Source organism: Oryctolagus cuniculus, chromosome 9 (assembly GCF_051225735.1).
Source record: "Oryctolagus cuniculus isolate XC-2025 breed Fujian yellow rabbit chromosome 9, ASM5122573v1, whole genome shotgun sequence".
NCBI lineage: Eukaryota > Metazoa > Chordata > Mammalia > Lagomorpha > Leporidae > Oryctolagus > Oryctolagus cuniculus.
The window spans coordinates 88016498-88034241 of NC_142875.1; the positions used below are offsets into that span (position 1 = coordinate 88016498).

General features: G+C 36.4%; 1 long non-coding RNA gene across 2 annotated transcripts in view; it reads left to right on the top strand.

The window, feature by feature from the left end:
• The first annotated feature begins 4384 nt into the window (after positions 1-4384).
• LOC149124657 (uncharacterized) overlaps positions 4385-17744 on the top strand; it is a 67970-nt gene continuing 54610 nt past the window's right edge. The window contains exon 1 of one of the 2 annotated variants that reach the window (XR_016213755.1): positions 4385-4773. This is a non-coding gene — a long non-coding RNA (uncharacterized LOC149124657). The remainder of the gene's footprint in view (positions 4774-17744) is intronic. The other variant, XR_016213754.1, reaches the window with a different exon arrangement.

Consider the following 17744-nt stretch of genomic DNA (forward strand, 5'->3'; position numbering starts at 1 on the left):
TGTGTGGAGGATTTGACTCCATGGGAACCAATTAGCGTTTGCCAGCAGAAAACAAAATTACATTCTAAAATTCAATCAATACCATAAACACCGTAGATAATGTCCAGAAAGCACAAACAAACACAGAGGCTGTAGCAAGATCTGGGATGTAATAGCCACAACACAACAGATATTTCTGCTTTCAGCAGGCATATCCAGACAAGCTGTGGAATTTGGGTGAAATTTAACCAAAAATCACCATCAAAGTTGTTTTGGTGGAATTCACAATCTTTCTTTTTTGCAAATGGATGCAATGTCATGTTTACAAGCACAAATATCATGTTTGCTTGGGTTTCTGAAGCTTTCTGCCAGGAAACCTCAAATGCGTGAAGGATTTGACTCCATGTCAAACCAATTAGCATTTTCCAAGAGAAAACCAAAAGTTACATGCTAAAATTCTCTCAAAACCGTAAAGTTGGTAGATAATGTCCAGAAAACACAAACAGCGCAGTGGCTGTAACAAAATCTGGGATTGAGATAGCCACAACTCACCAGATATTTCTGCTTTCATCCAGGCATATCCGGACAAAGTGGTGTGGAATTCGGTGAAATTTAACCAAAAAATCACCGTAATAGTGGTTTTGGAGAAAAGCACAATCTTTCTCTTCAGCAAGTCGATCCAATGTCATGTTTACTCACACAAATATCATGTTTGCTCAGGTTTCTGAAGCTTTCTGCCAGGAAAAAAAATGAATGTGTGGAGGATTCTACTCCATGTGTAACCTACTAGCGTTTGCCAGCAGAAAACAAAAATTTGTATGCTAAAATTCACTCAAAACTGTAAAGTCCGTAGATGATATCCAGAAAAAAAAAAAAAACACAGAGGCTGTAGCAAGATCTGGGATTGAGATAGCCACAACACATTAGATATTTCTGCTTTCATCCATGCATATCCGGACAACATGGTGTGGAATTCAGGTGAAATTAAACCAGAAAATCACCGTCAAAGTGCTTTTCAGAAAAGCACAATCTTTCTCTTCAGCAAGTGGATCTAATGCCATGTTTACAAACACAAATATCATGTGTTCTCAGTTTTCTGAAGCTTTGTGCCTAGAAAACTCGAATGTGCAGAGGATTTGACTCCCTGTGGAACCAATTAGCTTTTTCCAGCAAAAAACAAAAAGATGATATAAATCATTCAATACAGTAATCTCCGTTGATAATGTCCAGAAAACACAAATAGACACAGAGGCTGTAGCAAGATCTGGGATTGAGATAAAAAAAAATGGAAAGGACACTGCAGCTGTACTGATAGTGAATATCTTTGTGATTTCTCAACTGATTGTCCACCAACCGACTTTCAGGCCAGGCAGTAATTCTCAATATATTTGCAACAGTGAGACAAATATTGCAAATGAATTGGGAATTTTAGCCTTCTTTAGAGGAATGCAGCAATAACCCGGAATTAGGAGTGAAGTCAATGTGTATAAAGGAATGGAGACGCAGGTATCCTGAGATGGACTGTATGAATCAGAGAGGTCAGTATGTGAGGAGAAGATAATGGCTACATGTAGAGGAGCTGGAGACTCATGTGGATTGGCATAAGATACAAGCACAGTAGGAGCCACTTGAGGAAAGATGTGGTGTAAACAAAAGGGATGGAGACCCTGAAGCCAGCCCTTGCTGCAGGCACAAGGATAGGCTACTAAGAGCAGGCTTGGATGTCAAAGATTTTTAAATGCAAGATTACAAGGTTTCAGGAGCAAGATCAGAGATACATAAAGTCTGGCATAGCTGGAAGGCACATAGGGCTTGAGACATCATGAGGCAAATAGTTGGCAGAGTGATGGAGGATTGGCAAACACAGAAAGAAATAGAGGAGCTGTCATATAAATCAGTGCACAGATAAATTTATAGGCTCAAGATATTATGTGAGAAGACAGAGACCTAATCATCGTGACATCCTTCTTAAGATCTCAGATGAACTATACAGCAATACAGGATAGTGAAAATGGAGAACATCATCAATATAATGCCTTTAGTAAGACTGTACAACAGAAACAAATAATAAAGGAAAAGTGTTTTTAAAACATATGAGCAAACGGTTGGCACTGTGGCGTATCAGGTAAAACTGCCGTCTGCAGTGTTGGCATCCAATATGCATGCCAGTTCAAGTCCCAACTGCTCCACTTCCAATACAGCTCTCTTCTATGGCCTGGAAAAGCAGTAGAAGATGGCCCACATCCTTGGGCCCCTGCACCCACATGTGAGTGCCAGAAGAGTCTCCTGACTCCTGGTTTCAGCTTTGCCCAGCTCTGGTCATTTCAGCCATTTGGGGGAGTAAATCTGGGATGGAATACATCTCTCTCTCTCTGCCTCTGCTTCTCTGTAACGCTTCCTTTCAAATACATTAATATTTTTATAAAATGAGTAGAATTAATAAAGACTAGTATAATCTTAAGAAAAAGTAAAAATATGCAACACAGATAACCATTGACAGAAATCCAAACAGCATTGTTCTTGACCAAATTAATAAAGTTTAGCAACACAGTTAAAGAATATTCTGAAATGCATAGAAATAAGTTTTTTAAAAAAAACTTAAACCCAGAGCCACCACATTATGAAATAAATTTATCAAAAATTTTCAATAACATAGGAATCTGCTATATAAACAAAATAAGTTGACTCAGTGTTTGAAAAATCAAACTAACCAATGAACAAATTTGAAAAGCAAAATTTCTGGCCTAGATTTGTAGAATTTCCCTCATATTCAAGGCAGTAAAACACTCCTCAATTTCCCAGATTCATAAACAGTGGTAATAAATATGGAATATGATTTAATTTCTTTTACATTGATGGCACAGTCAGATCAAGACATGAACTAAAAAGGAACTTAAGGAACATATCTGTGGGGAGCAACTGGGAGCAACTCGGACTAGACTAAGTTACTGGAATTAAGACTTATTCTATGCATCTGCTCTCCCACAATATGGTGCCGAGAAGGGAGAAACAGCTTCTACACAGCTGCCTCCAGTTCAACCAATAAACTGTAGGACCTACTCCTGATTGGAGGAGAGCAGCGTACTCGGCGTGTGGGTAGCAGAGTTGGGATTGGTGGAAGAGGACTATAAAGGAGGAGAGAGACAACATGCACCAGGAACATCTAGGGGGAACATCTATCTGAATAACACCTGTGCAGCCCCCAAGAGAGCCAGCCGGCGGTGTGCTGCTCCCCCGTGGAAGTGGGGAAAAGTGGCAGGGGGAACCGCCCTTCCACGGAGGTGGAAGGGACGGTAGCCAACCCAGGAAGAACCAGCAGCAAACCCAGGGAGGGCCGAGCAGACAAAAGAACAGCGCAGGGTCCTGTGTCGTTCCTCCACAAAGATGGGGAGCGACATAATGGTGCCGTGACTCGGATATGAAGCCTAGGCAGGGTTTGGTGTCGTTCCTCCATGAAGAGGGGGAGCGACACATATCTTTATAAAAAGAGGTACAAATATTTTAAGCAAAATGTTAATATAGAGCAAAATATGAAATCACAAGAGATCAATAAAAAAGCAAGATAGAGTCATAGATGCCAAGGTGTTTAACATTTCTAAATAAATCATGTGAATAATTCATGTGGAAGAGAAACACGAAAAAAATCACATGGTAACTGCAATTAAAAGATGAAAAGTTTTGAATAAAATTAAGCATCTAATCACAAAAACAAACTGTGAGTAAAGCAGTAAAAATAGTTATTACTTATTATAACTAAGATGGGCTGCAATGCACCTATAATATAAAGCATAATTGTCATAGAACACTGAAAGCTATTTCCCTCGGAACACAGCTGCACAAGCCGCTCTCCTTGTATTTTCTGTCTTCAACAATGTCCTAGATGTGCAGTTAGGAAATTTAAAAAACAGAAAATTTTATGTAGAAGGATATGCTTTTAAGCAGCAAAACCATCAATACATGTTAATTAAACTATTATATATGGAGATAATCCCATAAAACTCAAAACAAATAAAAACTGACCAGAGAATTATGCAGGATTACTGTGTATAAGATCAATATATAAACCCAATGTGTTATGACATGCCAGTAAGAACGAAACAGACAACAATATTAAATTACAGAATACAGAACTACAAGTGAATATCTGTAATAGAAACAAGAGAAAGAGAGGTCAATCTATGTAATGCATTTTTTAGTATCTTAAAATAGTCCTGGAGTCATTTTTTTTTAAAAAGTCAAATGACCTTAAAAAAAGAGCCAATCATATAAATAATATAAAGACCCAGAATACCGGAAAGATTCAGCATTCTGTTACATGTGAGACCATTATTGAAAGTCCAAGGGTCACAAGATTTTAATAGGGTCCTGGAAAAAGGAGGGAGGGACAGTGCTCTGATGTCATGATCATCAGGGAGGTGAGAGCGGCCCCTGCTGTTGGGAGGATCAAGCTGCAAAGATGAGGCAGTTTCAGACCTGAGACCAAGCAGAGTTCCTCTCTGCCCCCACCTGCCACAACCCCAAGCTATGGCCCTCATGCTAGGAGCATTTGGATTGGCTGTGTGTTCTCTGATGTCATGCATGCTCATTGTTAGGGCAGACTTTAAAATCAGGTGTTCAAAGGCAACACTGCTGAACCACACAGCATCTTCTTTTCTGGCATCCCAATGTTAGGCTTTCTGGGTTTGTTCCTGAGAGAAGTCTCAGGTGTTTCACCCATTGCTGCTCTGTGAACTTCCCTCACCACACTCAGGAGCCCTCAGGAGGATGCTGGGACTCGTTGGAAGCTGGAAAGTGGTGAGTGTCAGAGACCAGTATTCTATGGTCACAGGAGGTGAGCTGGGCCAGTAGCCAGGACCCTGGTGTCCTGTCCTGTGTCTAAAGGAAAATGGTTTGTGTGAACCCTGGGGCCTCACAGCTTTCCAGATTGATGGTGGTTACAGAATCCACATGGAGAAATGAACTTCCACATGTGATCTGATATCCTTTGGTTGAGAAATGAGGTCACTAGTTTACAATTCAATCCTGTCAGCACAGCTCTTCCTAGGTTCTGAGTCAGGTTTTGTTTGATGCTAATTACAGAATAGTACAGACTCAGTAATTTAGAAAGAAATGGCATTTGTCTCATGGTTTGGGTCCAAGGTCAGAGGGCAGTATCTGTTGATGGTCATCTTGTTGGCAGAGGTTTGGGTGGCACAGAGACCATATGACTGAATAATGAAATTGCAGGAGGTTCAAATATGAAGTAGTTTCTATAGCACACACCTGGGAATAAGCAGTCACTCAATAATCACATGAATTGATTTAGCCTAATCACTTCATTAGGGTCCCGCCTGTTCCCAATGATTAATCTCTCCTAATTGGGATTAAATGCCTTCACACCCTTGTGTGGAGAGTAATATCTTTGTAAAGGCCAATCATTCTTCACTCCCTAACCCCAAGCTAACTGGTGTGAGAACTGAGAATCAAAGAAACTGTTGAACACATAGTAGTTTCATTATACATCCAAATTTGGTTTAGTCAAATGATAGCTTGTAGCACTTGAGAATATCTCAGAATATCAGATTCTGCTGGCTATAAAATGGCTTATAAATTTGAGAGTTCATTTGTGACTGGTAAAAGAAAAAAAATTCTTTTCTCTTCAATGCCTGTACCTTTGATTTTAAGACTCAGATATTTGATGGGTGATATGAGTGGCTATGATCCTGTCTAATACACAAATTTCAGGCCATAGCTAAGCTCATGCAAGTAAGAAAGCTTTAGAGGGGATCTCTGGATAACTTCATAATTTTGACTGGAGCCAGAAAATCAAATACATGCTTTTCATTGGTATATGCCTGGGATGTGTTTACACTAAAATCTTAATCCGTTATGTCTACTAACTCTATATTATGTCAGAATTGAACATATTGAACAATTGGTAAGTAATAGGTGTTATAGATGTGTTGTTTGATATTAAGCAAACAACACACATTTGGTGTTAGTGATCACGAAAATGACTGCACAGGTCACAGACTTAAACTGATTTTAAGTGTTTGATTTCTGGTGAGAATTAAGACCTTGGAGGAGGGAGCCAATGCAAACTGTTGGGAGGGAAAAGTAAAAAGTGTGGAACTCTCAGAATGAAATGTTCTGGCTGCTGAGGTTTGTCTTAGTTGCTGAGAGTGAATCCCCTTAGTCTGCATCTCCTGAGAGTGATCCCCAAAGTCTGGGAACCTGAGTTTGGTGTCCCTTGATACTGTGGGATAAATAGGTTGTTTCCTTTTAATTGCACTTAGGACACCAGTTTAGAAATTATGTGCCATGGTTTCATGTTAGACATATATACTCTTGCATAGATCCCTAATATACAGTAATAAAACCTGAAAGGAAGACAATTGTTGACATCTTTGTTTTCTGCTAAATTTGAATAAGAATGTTAACATCCATAGAACTAATATTCAGGAAAATATAGGGGCCTTGGTCAGTTCAGGTATTTTCCCAATCTCTTCTACTTCTGCCCCCAAGAGGAAAGTCCTGGTTCTTTGATGTTTTTGTTTGCTTACTTTCTGTTTCTCTAAACCATGAGTTTTGCTAGCTTTGTTTGGTATTTGTGACAATATCTTTCTTGATTTTTATTCCTCATCTGCTAATTCTTGGCCTTTTTTGTTACATTATGGCAAAATGCTGTCATGTTATAGATTGTGTATAGACTGTGCTTCTGTAGGAAATATTGATAGTTAAAATGGATTGTCTATCTTTTCTTCCATATATACTGATTTTTGTGCCTTTTCAACACTTGAAGTGACCTGATTTATTTATTTTCTCCATCTAGTGTTAGCTGATGTATCTTCACAATGACATATGGATAACTATTAATTACCCCAGTTGGGTATTTATACCATTGTGTTTATTTGTTCTGATAAACACTGGGCAATCCTTGCAGTTTTGTAAGCATTTTTCTTAAATATTCTGATGCTCTATCTATGAACACTGATATGAAACATTGTACTATCCTCATAGAAAATGATCTGCTCATCTCACTGTGTAACCCTTTTAAATTTTCTGACACAAATCCTGATTAACCTGAAGTGCATATTGCTTTTCCAGGCTTCAATGTAATGGTGTTATAATGGACCATGTTTCTGCATATTTTCTATTTAATCATTTTATATCTTCATTCTATTTTACTTTTGAAATCTGTACATATGTATCTTAAGTTGACAAAAATGTAATGTATTTAGCACATAAAATTGGTTTGGAACACTATTTCTTTGGAAGCTCAGATATCTTATAAAAGAATGCTCTCAACTCTTTACTCCTATCGTTTATATAATGTCTGTCATTATTTTTAATGATCAGAAACTGTAACAACACTGTTCATTGTTAAGTTTTTATTAAAATGATAATATTATCTGTTAGGTTACATTGGAATAAAGAATACAAATATTTTGCTATACTTCCATTTGCTTTCAGTCTTGTCTTTACTTGGATGACTTCCAAGACTAAGTTGCTCTTTATGTCTGATGAATTATTTTCTAATTTACTTGATAGAAAACAAGAGACAATGAATGAGAGAAAGAGCTCCTATTCACAAGTTCACTTTGCAAATGCTCACATCTTCCAGGGAGGGATCAGATCTAAACCTGAGAGCAGGTAACTCACTTCAGGTTTTCCATGTGGGTGGCACAAACCACATGTCTTGAGACACCATCATGACTTCCCAGGGTCTGCTTTAATTGGAAGCTGGAGTTAGGATCAGAATCAGGAAATGCACCCGGGTCCTCAATCGTGGAATACAGTTTTATTAATCTTAACAGTTACCCTAAGCCTTTTTTTAAACTGAAATACATGGATCCAAGTTTGAACATCATGCCTGTAATTTGACAACAGTATAAAGAATACATGAAATAGTATAAAGGGATGGGGTCATGAGCAGTGAGTTAAGCCACGACTTGGGATGCCCTCATCTCATATTTATCTTCCTCATTCAGGTCCTGGCCATTCCCCACTTCCAATCCAGATTCTTGCTAAAATGTATCTGAGGGGCATTTGATGATGTCTTAAGTACTCATGTACCTTCTGCCTCCATTGGAGATACAAAAGGTGTTCCTGGCTCCTAGATTAAACTGGAACCAGTCCCAGGTTTTGCAAACATTGACAAGTGAACTAGTGGATGGAAGATCTACCCACTACTGTCCCTCCTCCTTTCAAGTAAATAAATACATATTAAAACCTTACAACTATTCTTCCATTTAGGTTCAAGTTTAGCTTTGCAACAATGACATTCATAGAATATCAGAAAGTCATGCAAGGGATCAGAAGAAAGTTCAATGGGAAAGGCAACCTTGATTTTTAAATTTTAAGATTATTTAAATAATCCTTAGCAGGACTGGAGATTATTGCCTTATTACTTTCTTATGCTTTGTAAATGATGTAGTTTGGTTAATCACATATTGCAGATAGTTCATTGATAGAATATAGAGACATTTCTGATTTTTAAAATTTTGCTCAGTGTTTGATTAACACTACTTGTATATTATTATTACAGGATACAGTGCAACATTTGAGTACACACACAACATAATTTAATCAATCTAGAAAATGAGGATTTTCCTTGCTTATTTTGTGTTAAAGGCCTACAAGCTCCTCCATTCCAATTTCTTATACAGTGTATCTTATCATGAACTAAAGTCACAACACCATATTATGGAACACTGCAACTGGTTCGTTCTTTCTAACTCTGTTTCTATATCTGTTATCCTACCACCCAGTATCTTCAGTAATGAATCTTCCCATCCTAATTAAAACCATTTATATTTATATCCACCATTTTTTAGAAACCCATATATCAGAGAACATGTGAGATTTATTTCTTCCTATGCCAGTCTTACTTCACTTAAGGATCTCCAGTTCCACCCATTTTGAAGCAAATAATATTTCAATCCTTTTTAATCACTGAATTAGGATTGGAAAACCTGTAACACATTGATAAATTCCTAGGTTGGTTCCAAATATTTACTACTATTAATAGTGCTGTAGTCAAAACAGAGAGCAGAAATCTCTTTTGCATGCGGATTGAATTTCCTTCTGATACATACACAATGGTTGGAGAGGTTTATCCCTTCTCATTTTTTGAGGGATGGCCATACTAAGTCTTCATAATGCTCAGGCTAACTTGCATTCTCATCAATATCTTATATTTTAAAATATTTATTTATTTGAAAGTCATAGTTACAGATAGAGAGAGAGAGAGAGAGATCTTCCATCCACTGGTTCACTCCCCAAATGGCTGCAATGGCTAGAGCTGGACCAAAACAAAGCCAGGAACCAGAAGCTTCCTCCTGGGTCTCCCATGTGGGAGCAGAGGCCTAAAGACTTGGGCCACCTTCCACTGATTTCCCAGGCCACAGAAGAGAGCTAGATCAGAAGTGGAGCAACTGGGACTCAAGTCCCCATATGGGATTTTGGTACTGCAGGTGGCGGCTTTAATTGCTACACAACAGTGCAGGCTCCAATAATTTATTAAAGTTTTCTTTTCTTCATACCCCACTAGCATTTGTTAGTGAGGTGACACCTAGTATATTTTGACTTGCATTTTCCTATATAATAATTATATTGCATGTTTTCCCATTTTTGTTGGCCATGGGTATTTCTTCTCTACATAAATGCCTGTTCTGATCCTTTCCCAATTCTTAGATATATTTGTGCATAATTTCAGCAGTTTCATATGTATTCTGTATTTCAGCTCTTCATGAAATGCAGAATTGGCAAATACTTTATCCCAGTCTACTGGGGTATTAAAATAATTTTATTCGTATAAGGTAAACAAATTTCATGTATTTCATATACACAGACTTAAGAGCATACTATTTCCCACCCTAACCTCCCTCTTGCCCATGCTCGGACCCTCTGTCCTCCTTCCTCTCTTATTTTTTCCTTTTTATATCTATAATTGTATAATTTTGATTTATTTTATAATCACAAGCTTAACTCTGCACCAAATAAAGAATTGAATGGAACAAGTAGAAAAATCACTGTTTATCGAGAGTATAGACAAGGATTGTAAGCAATAACAAAACTCAACATTGCATTTTTGTGCTTTGCTTATTTGTGCTTTGTTTATTTGTTGATTTTGTGCTGGTTTATTTGACTGAGAATAATGGCTTCCATATGCATATATTTTGTTGTAAAAGACAAGATCTTATTAATTTATATAGCTGAGTAGTTTTGCATAGTGTATATATACCACATTCTCTTTAACCATTATTCAGTTGATGAATCTCTAGGTTGATGTCAGATCTTAGCTATTGATCTGCAATAAACATAAGGTGCAGACAAGTCTTCCTTATGCTGATTTCATTCCATTTGGGTAAATTTTTAGGAGTGGGATGGCTGTGTATACGGTAGAACAATTTTCAGATTACTGAAAAATTACCAGACTGTGTTCCATAATGGTTGCACTCTTTTACAATTTAACCAGCAGTGGATTACAGTGTTTCATCACCCATATATTTGCTAACATGTATTGTTTTATAATTTTTGAAAGATAGCCCCTCTAATTGGGGTGAGGTTTCACCCTCATCATCCTTTTGATTTGCATTTCCTGATGGCTAATGATGCTGAGCATTTTTAAATGTTTCTGTTGACCATTTGAATGTCATCCTTCAAAAATGTCTGTTTTGTCCTTTGCCCATTGCTTGACAGGATTTTTGTTGTTTTTGTTGTTCTGGATTACTTGAACTCTTTGTAGATTCTGGATATTAGACCTTTAACCATTGCAAGATTTGCAAATATTTTCTCCTGTTCTCTTGGATGCCTCTACAATATGTTGTGCAATTCCTTCGCAGTGCATAAGCATCTTAGCTTAATGCAATCCTATTTGTTTATTTTTGCTTTGATTGCCTATCATTCTGGGGTATTTAACAAGAATTCCGTGTGTATGCCAATGTCTTGCTGAGTTTCCCAATATTTTCATCTAGTAATTTGATGTTATCAGGTTATTGTTTAATATCATTGATCCATCTATAGTTCATTTCTGTATAAATTGTAAGGTGGTGGTCTTGTTTCATACTTCTACATGCAGAATCCAAGTTTTCCAGTAACATTTGTTGAAGAGTACCTTTTTTTCAGGCATTGATTTTGGCTCCTTTGTCAAAGATCGGTTGGTTGTACATGAGTGTATTAACTTCTGGAATTTCTACTCCAGTCCATTGGTCTACATGTCTATTTTTGTGCCAGTATTAGGCTTTTTTGATAATAACTGACCTGTAGTTGTCATGAAATCTGATATTGCGATGCCTCTGGCTTTGTTTTATTCTTTAAGTTTGCTCTAGCTATTCAGGATCTCTTGGGCTTCCATATGAATTTTAACATCATTTTTTCTATCATTTTTTCAGAAGAATGTCATTACTATTTTGATTGGGATCATATTGAACATGTAAATTGCTTTCAGTAGTATGGACATTTTGATTCTATTAATTCTTCTAATCCATGAACATGACAGATATTTCCATTTTTATGTTCTCCTATTTATTTTAAAAATGTTTTGTAATTATCATTGTAGAGATATTTGACCTCTTTATTTAAATTTAGTCCAATTTCTTTGGCTATTGTGAATTGAACTGATCTTGCATGTCCTTTCTCAGCCATAGCATTGTCTTTTTATACAAATGCTATTGAATTTTGTGTATTGATTTTATCTTGCAAATTTACCAAACTCTCTTGAGTTCCAATAGTCTCCTGGTGGAGTCTTTTGGCTTCCCTATATATAAAATCATATCTTCTATCAACAGTAATAATTTGACTTCAACCTTTCCTATTTGTATCCCTTTGCTTGGATTTTGCTTGCTGGTGGCTCTCAGTAAGCCTTTTAGAACTATATTGAATAGCAATTTTGGGGGTGAGCATCCTTGTAGATCTTAGTGGAAATGCTTCCAATTTACCCACTCAATTTGATGGTGGCTCTGTGTTTGTCATAAACTACCTTGAATGTGGTCATGAACATTCCTTCTATTCCCAATTTAAGGTTTATATCAAGGACATATTTTATCTAGTGCATTCCCACTTGGTCTGGGTGAATTATATTTCTAATGTGTTGTTATGTTTGATTAGCAAGTATTTTGAGGATTTTTTTTGCATCTGTATTTATCAAATACATTGGTCTTAGTTTGCTTTGTACATATACCTGGTTTTAGAATTAAAGTGGTGCTGGTTTTATAGGAGTTAAGAGGGGTTTTATCTTCACTCGGATGGTTGTTTTCTTTGTTGTGAATTATCTTCTTAGTTTGATATAAGGTTTCTCTATTAGTTTTTTATTGCCTGTTCTTAGGATATCTTATCAAGAAGCCATTGCTATGTCAATGTCTTATAGTTTCTCTATATTTTGTAAGTTTCAGTTCTTACATTTACATCCATGACTCACTTTCAGTTGACTTTGTATAGGAAAAGAGGGGTGGTCACCTGGGTTTAGTCATGTCCATATGGATATCCTGTTGCCTCTGGACAATTTACTGAATAGACTATACCTTTTCCAGTGTATTTTTGTTAGCTTTGTAAAAGACCCATTGTCTGTATGTATCTGTATTTCTTTTTGGGAGCCTCTATCCTCTTACACTGGTCTATTCATCAGTTTTCATGCCAGGGTTTACCATACATTTATGGTATGTATTGAACTCATTTGTTGTGACCCCAGACGTGTTCTGTTTCTCAAGAGTTACTTTTCTATGTGGAACAATTTTAATATATGTGAAGATATGAGGTTTAGGTTTATTTTTCTAGATACATGAGGAATTCCATTGATTTTGATGGAAGGCATATTGTATCTGTAAATTAACTTGGATAATATGGAAATATTAGAACGTATTTCAATCTGTGAATATGAGCGGTCTTTTTGATCTCAGATTCTTTATCATGACTTTAGAATTGTTGCTGTAGAGGCATTTTACATCACAATCAAATTTATCCAGGGTATTTTATTTCTTATTGTGAATTTAATTTCTTCTTTAATTTATTTTCTCAGTGGGTTCACAATAGTATAGGTATATAAAACTTATTCTGATTTTTTGTGCTTACTTTGTATCCTACAAATCTACCAGTCATTTACCAGTTCAGGTGGCCTGTTGTTGAACTCGTTGCATTTCCATATAAATAGAATAAAATCATCTGGAAAAATAAATAATTTCAATTTCTTCTTTTCTATATCTGTGTCTTTTATTTCCTTCCCTTTTCTTTTTGTTTTGCCTAGACCTTACATTGCAGTATTGAATATAAAAGTAAAAAATGTGCATCATTTTATGGTTCCAATTATAGGGTAAATGCTTTCATTTTGTTGGCATTCAATAGAATTTGGCTCAGGTTCCTCAAATGCAAGGGTTTTGTAATTGAAGTATATGCAATCTATAAGTGTTCTGCTCAATTTACTTCTCAAAAGTGAATGTATAATTTTATACAAAATGTTTTCTGCATCTAGTTTATTATACTGATGTTTATTTTTGATTGATGTGAATTATTGTAGTTATGAATTACATTCACATTTTCCCTGTTCCTATGTTACATCTGACTTGATTATGATATCTGACCATTTTATTTATTTTTATTTTTTGTGATTCCAAACTGGATTCAATTACTATCAAATTTTGCACCTATATTCTAATATAAATTCTATTAGGATGACAGTGTTGCATTATATTCAGCAGGGACTCTGCTTTGTAAGTTTTTATTTGAAAAAAGAGAATCAGAGATAAACTGGGATCTTGCATCTATCAGGTCACTTTAGGAAAAACTGGCCTCATTATAATGAGTTTGGAAAAGTTACCTCCCTAACAATTTGTATAATACTTTTCAAAAAATTGGTGTTTTTTTTTTTAATTTTGTAGATTTAAGCAATGAAGACGTTTGTTGCTGATCTTTCGTTTGAACACATTATTCCTCATTTAATGTTCTTTCTCAGGATTGCTCTATTCAGAGATGTTATTATTATTATAGAAAAATTTTTATAATTCCCTTAATTAAATTTAAGTTTGTTTATTTTTTAACTTTTATTTCATAAATATAAATGTCCAAACTACAACTTTTGGATTATAGCGGCATTCCCCCCCATAACCTCCCTCCCACCCACAACCATCCCATCTCCCACTCCCTCTCCCATCCCATTCACATCAAGATTCATAGTGGGAAAGGGGAGGGTTGTGGGTGGGAGGGACATTATGGCGGGGGGAAGCCATTGTAATCCATAAGCTGTACTTTGGAAATTTATATGCATTAAATAAAAGTTAAAAAAAATAACAAAAAAACATTCATTTTCAATTATTTTTATATACAGAAGATCAATTTAGTATATGCTAAGGAAAGATTTCAACAGTTTGCACATACACAGAAACACAAAGAATAGAGTACTATTTTAGTAGTAGTTTTACCATTAATTCACATAGTAAAACACATTAAGGACAGAGATCCTACATGAGGAGTAAGTGCACAGTGACTCCTGTTGTTGACTTAACAATTGAGAATCTAATTTATGACGTCAGTAATCACCCGAGGCTCTTGTCATGAGCTGTCAAGGCTATGGAAGTCTCTTGAGTTCACCACCTCTGATCTTATTTAGACAAGGCCATAGTGAAAGTGGAAGTTTCTCCTCCCTTCAGAGAAAGGTACCTCCTTTTTTGATGGCCCGCTCTTTCCACTGGGATCTCACTCACAGAGATCTTTCATTTAGGTCTTTTTTTTTTTTGCCAGAGTGTTTTGGCTTTCCATGCCTGAAATACTCTCATGGGCTTTTTAGCCATATCTAAAACTTTAAGGGTTGATTCTGAGGCCAGAGTGCTGTTTAGGACATCTGCCATTCTATGAGTTACTTCCCATCTTGGGTTGTTCTCTCCTTTTTAATTCTATCACTTAGTATTAGCAGATACTAGTCTTGTTTAGGTGATCCCTTTGACTCTCAATCCTATCATTATGATCAATTATGAATTGAAACTGATCACTTTGACTAGTGAGCTGGCATTGGTACATGCCACCTTAATGGGATTGAATTGGACTCCCCTGGCATGTTTCTAACTCTACCACTAGGGGTATGTCTGATGAGCATGGGCCATACTGTACATCTCCCCCCTCTCTTATTTCCACTCTTATATTTAACAGATATCACTTTTCAGTTAAATTTAAACACCTAAGAATAATTGCATGTTAATTAATGAGTTCAACCAATGGCATTAAGTAGAACAAAAAATACTAAAAGGAACAAAATAGTAAGTTGTTCTTCAACAGTCAGGACACAGGCTGATCAAGTCATTTTTTCTCATAGTGTACATTTCACTTCAACAGGTTTCCTCTTAGGTGCTCAGTCAGTTGTCACCGATCAAGAACATATGGTATTTGTCCCTTTGGGACTGGCTTATTTCACTCAGCATGATGTATTCCAGATTCCTCCATTTTGTTGCCAATGAACAGATTTCATTTTTTACTGCTGTATAGTACTCTATAGAGTGCATATCCCATAATTTCTTTATCCAGTCTTTTGTTGATGGGCATTTAGGCTGATTCCAGGTCTTAGCTATTGTGAATTGAGCTGCAATACACATTAAGATATAGACAGCTCTTTTATTTGCCAACTTAATTTCCTTTGGGTAAATTCCAAGGAATGGGATGGCTGGGTTGTATGGTAGGGTTATATTCAGGTTTCTGAGGAATCTCCAAACACACTTCCATAATGGCTTTACCAGCTGGCCTCATATGATGAGTTTGGAAAAGTTATCTCTCTAACTTTTCAAAAGATTGGTGTTATTTTTTTTAATTTTGTAGATTTTATGAATGAAGATATTTGTTGCTGATCTTTCATTTGAACACATTATTCCTGATTTAATGTTCTTAGTCAGTATTGCTCTATTCAGATATATTATAATTATAGAAAATTTTTATTTAATAAATATAAATTTCAAAAGTACAACTTTTGGATTATAGTGACTCTTTGCTCTATAACCACCATTCCACCCACAAACCATCCCATCTCCTACTCCCTCTCCTATCCCATTCTTCATTAAGATTCATTTTAAATATCTTTATATACAGAAGATCAACTCTATACTAAGTAAAGATTTCAACAGGTTGCAGCCACACAGAAAGACAAAGTATAATGCATGGTTTGAGAACTAGTTAGAGTGTTAATTCTCATAGTAAAAAACATTAAGTACACAGGTCCCAATATAGAAGGCAAGTGCACAGTGACTCCTGTTGACGATTTAACAGTTTGGAATTTTATTTATGATGTCAGTAATCATCTGAGGCTCTTTTCATGAGCTGCCAAGGCTATGGAAGCCTCTTGAGTTCACAAAGTCCAACATTATTTATACAAGCTCATAATCAAACTGGAAGTTCTCTCCTCCCTGCAGAGAAAGGTACCTCAATCTTTAATGTCCGCTTCTTTCTGCTGGAATCTCACTCATAGAGGTCTTTCTTTAAGGTCATTTTTGCCACAATGTCTTGTGTTTCCATGCCTGAACTACTCTCATGTGCTTTTTAGCCAGATCCAAATGCCTTAAGGTGTGATTCTGAGGCCAGAGTTCTGTTTATGGCATTTGTCATTCTAAGAGTCTGCTCTGTGACCTGCTTCCCATCCTGGATTGTTCTCTCCTTTTTAATTCTGCAATTATTAGCAGACACTGGTCTTATTTGTGTGCTCCCTTGACACTTAATCCTCTTTATGATCAGTTATGGAATTAAACTGATCACTTTAATTAGTAAGGTAGCATTGGTACATGCCAATTTTTAATATTTCGAGTCCCATGGCAAGTTTTAAGCTTTACCCTTAGGGGTAAGTACCTGGGAGCATGTGCCAAACTGTATATCCCCTCCATCTCTTATTCCAACTCTTATTTTTTATTTCAATTTGATTTAAACACCTAAGAATAATTCTGTGTTAAGTAAAAAGCTCAACCAATGGTATTAAGTAGAAAAAGAAAATACTAAAATTAATAAAATAGTAAGCTGTTCCTTGACAGTCATCACAAGGGCTGATCAAGTCATTGTGTCATTGTGTCATCAAGTCATCAAGTCATTGTGTCAGTTTCACTTCTACAGTTTTCCTTTTAGATGCTCAGTTGTCACATATCAGGGAGAACATATGATATTTGTCCCTTTGGAACTGGCTTATTTCACTCAGTATGATGTTTTCCAGATTCCTCCATTTTGTTGCAAATGACCAGATTTCATTTTTTTTACCACTGTGTAGTATTCTGTAGAATACATATCACTTAATTTCTTGATCCAGCCTACTGTTGATGGGCATTTAGGTTGATTCCATGTCTTAGCCATTCTGAATTGTGCTGCAATAAACATTGAGGTGTAGACAGCTCTTTTATTTGCCAATTTAATTCTCCTTGGGTAAACTCCAAAGAATGGAATTGCTGGGTCATGTGGTAGGGATACATTCAGATTTCTGAGGTATCTCCAAACTGTACCCATAGTGGCTTTACCAGTCTGCATTCCTACCAACAGTGGGTTATTGTGCCTTTGCCCCCACATCCTCACCATCATCTGTTGTTAGTTGATTTCTGTATGAAAGCCATTCTAACTGGAGTGAGGTGAAACCTCATTGTGGTTTTGATTTGCATTTCCCTGATGGCTAGTGATCCTGAACATTTTTTCATGTGTCTGTTGGCCATTTGGATTTCCTCTTGAAAAATATCTATTTAGGCTCTGGCCCATCTCTTAAGTGGGTTGTTTGTTGTGCAGTTGTGAAGTTTCTTGATCTCTTTGTAGATTCTGGTTATTTTTTTTACAGGCAGAGTTAG